The 7,534-nt window shown below is 34.5% G+C and overlaps 1 long non-coding RNA gene across 1 annotated transcript; it reads right to left on the bottom strand.

The window, feature by feature from the left end:
• Positions 1–1,434: 1,434 nt before the first annotated feature.
• On the bottom strand, positions 1,435–6,847 carry LOC135155709 (uncharacterized). The gene is made up of 3 exons (XR_010294899.1): positions 6,760–6,847; positions 3,316–3,438; positions 1,435–2,706 (listed from the first exon to the last, which is right to left on the bottom strand). It is a non-coding gene; the product is annotated as an uncharacterized LOC135155709 (long non-coding RNA).
• Positions 6,848–7,534: the final 687 nt, after the last annotated feature.

Below are 7,534 nucleotides of genomic sequence, written 5' to 3'. Positions count from 1 at the left end.
TGCAATAAGTGACTTAAGGGTAATTTTAGGATTATTTTTTATAATTATGCCCTTTGTAATTTTGATGATATATTGAGTTTTACTTGGAGTTTCGAAATAATTTTTGTGTCATTGGATAGCCTAAGATGTATTCTTTCAATATAAAAAAATATAATTATCGTAAATATTTCCCTTATTTTTATAAGCAAAGCTAGGCCTAAGCATAAAAGTTATTGTGCTTACTTTTTTAGGATAGGACATTTTCCTTAGAATAATATTATAATTTAATATATCAACGTCTCATGTTTTTCAAGCACCACCCCTCCCTCCCGAAATAATGATAATAACTTTGACTTTCAGTCTAGAATCGCCCCTTTTGTGCTTAATTCAGATGTGATTAAACAAGAAATTTGGTACACACATTGGATGACTTCAAGTCCGGTGTTGGCGTTGGTGTTGGAATTGCGATTGCTTCCCCTAGCTCCAAAACCTATTTTGTGTGTTAGAAATCATGTTGCCATGGTAACGGCATATTATATGACAAAAAATTGGTAAAATACTTTCAGTTTTAATTTCTTCATAAATTTTCAACCAATTCTCTTGGAATTTGGTTCACACATTGAGTGAGAGGTAAAGGTGTGAGAGACACATATTTTGTGTGTGTTGGAAGTTGTGTTGCCATGGTTACAACATATTATAAGCCCCAAATTGGGTAAAAATATATTGGTTCCAACTACTTGATTAGTTTTCAACCAATTCTCATGAAATTTGGCTCACACATTGGTCTCGAGGTAAAGACAAATACAGGACATTTTTTTACATGTGTCGGAAATCGTGTTGCCATGGTAACATTATATAATATGTCAATACCACTGTCACCCATCATTTATATTTTTTCATCTTTGAGCACCTGGCCATTTTTTGTCTATCTCTCTCTCATCAAATGTAATCCCCCCCCCCAAAAAAAAAATGCTTTATCCTCTTTTCCCCTTTCATTATCATCCTCCCTCCGAGATTGGCCCACTATCATTCTCGGAACTTATCTCTTCAATTCTCAATACATCTATCTCTGTTAATGACTCCTTCACATTTATAGTACTTTTTCTTTCCCTTTCCCATTCTACTTCACCTCGCCCCCCCCCCTCTCATTATTCCCTATATATATATATATCTTTGCATCTCTGGATCTTTCTCACTTTTATATGAATTTCCTTTTAATTTCTCGCCCTTCCTACTTCAAATCTTCATCTCAATCAATTATTTTCCTAATTTGACAATTTATGGGACAATATTCAGAGTTCATAAAAAAACAATCATACAATTTTCTACAAATATTAATCACTATTTTTAGGAGGGAAACAAGTGTGTTCTGAGGGGCAAATCATATTTTTACCACACCCCACCCCCTCCCGATTCAATAAAAAAAAAACGAACAAAGAGATGAAGCAAAAAGAATGACATTTTATGTAAATTTATTACTTTTAAAATAAAATCACACTAAAATTTGTAAAACAATGTAATCTTGTTACCTGTCCCATGTCCTTAAATCATGACTGTATAAATATGATTCAAAGGTCAAATCCACCCCAGAAAATGTTGATTTAAATAAAAAGAGAAAACTCAAACTAGCAAAACGCTGAAAATTTCATCAAAATCGGATGTAAAATAAGAAAGTTATGACATTTTAAAGTTTTGCTTATTTTTCACAAAACATTGTATGCACAACTCAAACGAGACAGTCGATGATGTCCCTAACTCACTATTTCTTTTGTTTTTCATTGTTTGAATTATACTATATATATTTTTTTTTTTATAGATTTGACAATAAGGAACAACTTGACTGCTCATATAGTATTAAACAATGCTCATTCCACATGTTCAGGGAGGAATTAATCGTTCTTTCACTTGACAATGAGGAGAAAAATTGAATATTCCATATTTCATATTATAAAATACCAAAGAAATAGTGAGTGGATGACGTCATCAGTCACCTCATTTGCATACCCACCAGAATGTGCATATAACTGTTTTGTGAAATTAAGCAAAACTTTAAAATGTCATTACTTTCTTATTTTACATCCGATTTTGATGAAATTTTCAGTGTTATGCTTGTTGGATTTTTCTCTTTTTATTAAAATCAACTTTTTGTTGGGGTGGACTTGTCCTTTAAAGAGGTACATGGATTCAAATAAAACATATTATTTATATCCTAAATGAATACAATACATGTACCTCAATCAAGTGTACAACTACAAACATGATACATAAAAATACATCTTAAAAAACAAGAATAACTAAATCCTATTTTTATGCTTAATACATATTTTCATTTAAAAGAGACAAATATTTATGTAATATCATGAAGAGGAACTCACAGTGATGTTATTTATTCTTCTCCTTTTCTCCTCTTCCACCCCTCCTCTTCTTTTTCTTCTTCATCTTCTTCTTTTCCTCCTCATTTTTGGTTGTCTTCTTTTCTACTTATAATTCATTTGTATTATTATGACCTATCATCATTAACATTATAATAATTTTATGATAACAATCATAAAAAGATATCCACAATGTCAATATAATGATTATTATCTCTGAAAAAATGAAAATTAGTACTTTTGCTAATTTTCAAATCTTAAAGCGAATACTTCAGGGTACAACCAGATAGTTCCCTTGCCACGTGCAACCAGGTCCATGTCGTCACGTCTTCAACAGTCTTGACTCTTGAATAATCTGAAATTATAAGAATAATAAGTGAAAACAACTTTAGCAACTCAACTTTATAATAGTAGAGTGTTCACATACATGTGCATGTATGATGTATCTCTTCAAGATTATGAAAGAGCCTTTTGAGATTTCAATCACAGGCTTAAATTAAAAAAAATGTATATAATGTAAAATAAAAAATGGTTTAATAGTCTCCGAATATTATTTTGTATACCCTTATATGGTTGTAAGAATATATTTCATTTCAATCAAGTCATTGGAGAAAATGTTCATATTTGGCGAAAAAATACAACAACACAAAATTGAGGTCAAGGTCATGTTTATGTTATCAACTTGCGACCTCTCCCTTCTACTCCTACCACTATTTTATTCCTAAATGCACTTATATTGTGTTTATGCTTGTAAGCTCACATTGTTAGTCTCTTTGTTGAGATGAATTGTATGAGATGAATTGTAAAAGAGATTCATATTTGAAAATGAATGATATATAACAGTACATCACATTTACAACCGCTCTTAAAAACAATAAAATAAATTAGAATAAATATTACCGTATAGTATACTTGTATTTACAAGTAGAATATTCAATAAACACAACTTTATATAAAAACTTACCTTCATACTAAAAGAGATTTCTTGTTCAATGGCACACAGTGGCAGAGTGTCTGGACTTCCATCTCCTTCCAGTTGCAATCCCCCTCTTTATTTCTACCTCTTCTCACCGTTTATGTGGTTCAACTGTTAGGAAAGTGAATACAAAATTTTTAATAGTGACATATGAGAATGAATTCATATTTACATTTTGAATAAACAACTGAAGTTCCTTCTTTAAAAAAAATATTTTAATCATTACAGATTTTGTCAAATATATTTGACAGGGGTGTTGGGACAGTTTCACTGGCTATTTTCAGAACTGTGTAAAAATGAATTCTATCCATGAGTGCATTGAGAATACTAATCAAAGGCAAATAAGGTCTAGTCATTCAACCTTGAAATGGTTTGATGAAAACACTAAGAAGGTTCAAATTTGAACCTTAGGGGTTGGTACAATAAGGAGTGCCAATGAGCGCAATTATGCTCATTTGTGCACCTTTATGGGTGTAGCAGATTTGAACCATGTAATAAAGGTTAAAAGATTTGAACATTTTTAATGTTTAAGTAATACTATTATGCACCTTACAAGGTAAAATGTTGCCCCTTTTATTGTGCAAACGAACATTTCTGGGTGCAAACAATAATGACAAGGTCAATTTTTGCACCTTTTTCACTTAGGATGCAATATTGCAAGGAGAGTACAAGTGTTTCATTAAGGCTTCAAATTCCTTTTTTCTGTTAGAAAAATATGTTAGAAAAATGATTTACACACGCAATATGTGAATACTTCTAATGAAGATAGGTTTTGATAGGTAAGAAAATTGTAGGCCTTATAATTCTATTATTTATACAAAAATTTGGGATTTTTAAAAATTCAAATTGCCAAGGTTTTTTTTTCTAAAAAAAAGCACCCCTTTAATAATTTATCAGAAAAATCCTTTAGAGTAAATAGGTAAAGGAAATAGAAAATAGTATAAAAAATTCTTGATAACAGTCACCAAGAGAATTTCAATTATCATGGTTATTTTTATCCACAGATCAGAAACCAAATCTTGTAGTTACCGGTAATGGAAATGCCTTTTCTCCAAACATATTACTTGTGCATTGGTTTAAAATTAATAGAAAAGGCATTTGATAAGGTTTTTAACCTGTTAAACAAATCAAAGAACTAAAATGTGCACTATATCCTCAGAAGTGTATTAAACTTAGCAAACAGGTAGCTTGTCTACAGGCCAGCAGCCAGCTTGCAGAGAATATATTCAAATCAGAAAACACAGAGGATACATACATGTAGATCTCTTTTTTTTTACTGCATGTTCAACTCATTGCTTTTGTTAAAAATTGGAAGAGTCTAAATTATAAATCGAAGATGTACATTAATATCTATATTAGATATCAACATACAATGTAGTCATCAGTCTCATCAGACAATTTTTTTGTGAAATTACATGTCTTTTCAGTTCAGTGTTTAAATTAATTAGTTCAGTGCGTAATTCTTCTCCCCCCCCCCTTCTTTCCCATCCTGTTCAGTAGTCTCCAGTCTTTGTTAACACAGAGGGTGTCCCAGGGTTTTCTATATTATTTTATCACAATACACACCAATCATTTCATTTTTTTTGCTTAACAGAGAGGGACCCCCCCCCCCAACTCTCTCCTAGGGCTAGGGTCTAATACTCTACATGTTATTGTAGTGCACATCTTCCAACTGATGAATCTTGACTAGATCTAGGCCTCTACCCCTGTCATTAGAAAACAATATTAGAGCTAGACTACCCTATTCCATAGCTCTATCATAAACCCAGGGGGCTCCACCACCGTAGCGCAGGCAGCAGAGGCCCCGCCTTCCAAAGGTCTAAGTTAGAACCTACAGTACTATACTCAATTTGAATTTTAATGTCAGAGTTAAGAAGCCAGGCTAAAGATTAGACATAGAATGGATCTTATCTAGAGTAACATTTGTAGTTCTAGTAGATCCATAGTGTTAGATAATCTATGATAGATAGGCCCTACAAATGATTAGCTTACTAATGATGCAAAGACAGTTTCAATTTTGGGCCCTAGAATATACAAATAAATTACAAGCAATCGCTCGTTCTGTCTGAGCTACATCTATTTCAGATCTCTTGTATCGCTAAACTAGATTGGGTCCCGAATTAGGTCTCGATTTTGATCTATAATAAAAGCATGAATGGAAGGAACCCAAGCCAGACCCGGTCCAGGGGCAGGGCTGCACCACCTCATTCCCTGGCCAGAACCAAGGCCCAAACCGGGGTAGGCCTACATGTAGATCTAGTAAAGCAGTAATACAATGGTAGAGCCAGCTCGGCTAACCAAGACAAATTAAAATTTATTAGATCTAGATCTAGACCTGGGAGGTCTAGTGACTAGTCTAAGTCTAACTAAGACCCTAGATAGAAAACTAGATCAGAATATATCTACTGACTACTGCAGATCTAGACTAGAACTTAAAAGGAGCCAAGCTAATATAGCTAATATAGGCTTTGGGCCTGGCCCTGTCTACTTCAGGCGAGGGCTCGTATACTATAGGCTCCAATACACTTCACTACCGCTACCCTCCACTCAACCTATCTCATTTGTATCTGATAGTGGAGCGGACGGTAGCGCCTAGCGGTAGTGAAGTACGTACTATCTATAGTGGAGCCTATACATGTACGAACCCTCGCTCGAGGTAGGCCATACCTAGGCTCTACTCTCTAGCCTAATTCTTTTTTATCTACTAACATAGGCTCTGTTATAACTTATTATAGGTCTGGCCTGGCTAGGCCCTAACTTATTCTTACTTAGTTTGTCTTAGACTTTACTGAGGGCTAGAAAGTCTAGGGCCTGGCTCTGACGCGACGGTCAGTGAGTGACAGAGCTGGATATACTCTAGTCTAGGCCCTAACTAGAGGGTCTAGACTAGTCTAGTCGGATCTAACATTAGGCCTAGACTAGATCTAACTTGTTAACGTTAGAATTTAGACTCTAGAAAGAATACCAATATACTGACTAGATTTAGAATTTTCCAGAAAGGGCGGGGGTGCTAAAAAAAAACCCTTAAAAATCAATGTCTAATATGTCGTGAAGATGAATTAAAACTGTTTTCTGTCGGTGTTCATTCCACGCATGTTCATCCGACATGCATGTTCATCCGACACGCATGTTCATCCGACACAGGAACCTTAAAAACAATGTCCAATGTCGTGAAGATCATTTAAAACTGTTTTCTGACGGTGTAGATTCTATGCATTATTTGTCTGTGTCAGACGCCGGAACCTCCGGCTAGCACTGCCGGCGTTGTACGGCTAAAAGCAGCCGGAGAGTTTACAAGCAATCATTGCATAAAATTGACGGCGATAATGATTAATTTAAAATATCTCTTTATACTAAGAAACTTTAATTTTTAGTCAGAACGTGAGATAGATCTATTATCTATGATATATAACAATGAAATTGGATACATACCAAAATATGCCTCTATCCCATCAAAATGGGAAGCCGATGACCCTTTTTCGCAAGAACTTGCTGCGGCTGAAAAATGACAACTTATGCCAAGTTTATGTCAACAGGCTCGTTCATGACTATTCAGTTTATGTAATGATGATTAAATCGCGTCATAAGCTAAAACAATACATAAATATTTTTATGCAACAGAATTTATGTCAACGGCATAAGCTATGCATGATTTTATGTCATGATCGAAATTTATGTCATAATGACATAAATTTTTTTGCAACAGGGCCCTGATTTATATTTACTATTAAAAGTACTAGTTGACGAAATAAAGCAATAGAGTCTGAACAAAAAGTAGATGCAATTCTTATTTATTTAGTAAATTAGGAATCAACGAAATAAAGCAATGCACTGACGAAATAAAGCAATAGAGATTGACAAGAAGTCCGGCAAGAAGTAGATGCAATTCTGATTTAGTGTAGTATAGACCCGACGCCAATAAAGTGGAGACTGAAAAGAGACACGTGACATACATTGCGACTGCGAGGCAGGTAGAACATGTTTTGCGCTGTGAAAAATTGTCCGTGGATCCGAGTCACCGGGGACTTCATGATTCACAGTCTGGCAATTAAATTTAGGCAACATCTAGCCGGCCTCGGGAGGCTCGGGGTACGGTATGTCACAGTCACAGGCACAGATTTCGCAAGTGAAAACACAGTGACCATTGGCGGATCCAGCTTTCGCCAATAGGGGGGGGGGGGGGCCGAAAAATATTTTCATCAACATT

Source organism: Lytechinus pictus, chromosome 10, assembly GCF_037042905.1.
Source record: "Lytechinus pictus isolate F3 Inbred chromosome 10, Lp3.0, whole genome shotgun sequence".
Taxonomy (NCBI): Eukaryota; Metazoa; Echinodermata; class Echinoidea; order Temnopleuroida; family Toxopneustidae; genus Lytechinus; species Lytechinus pictus.
This window is presented reverse-complemented; position numbering and strand designations above follow the sequence as displayed.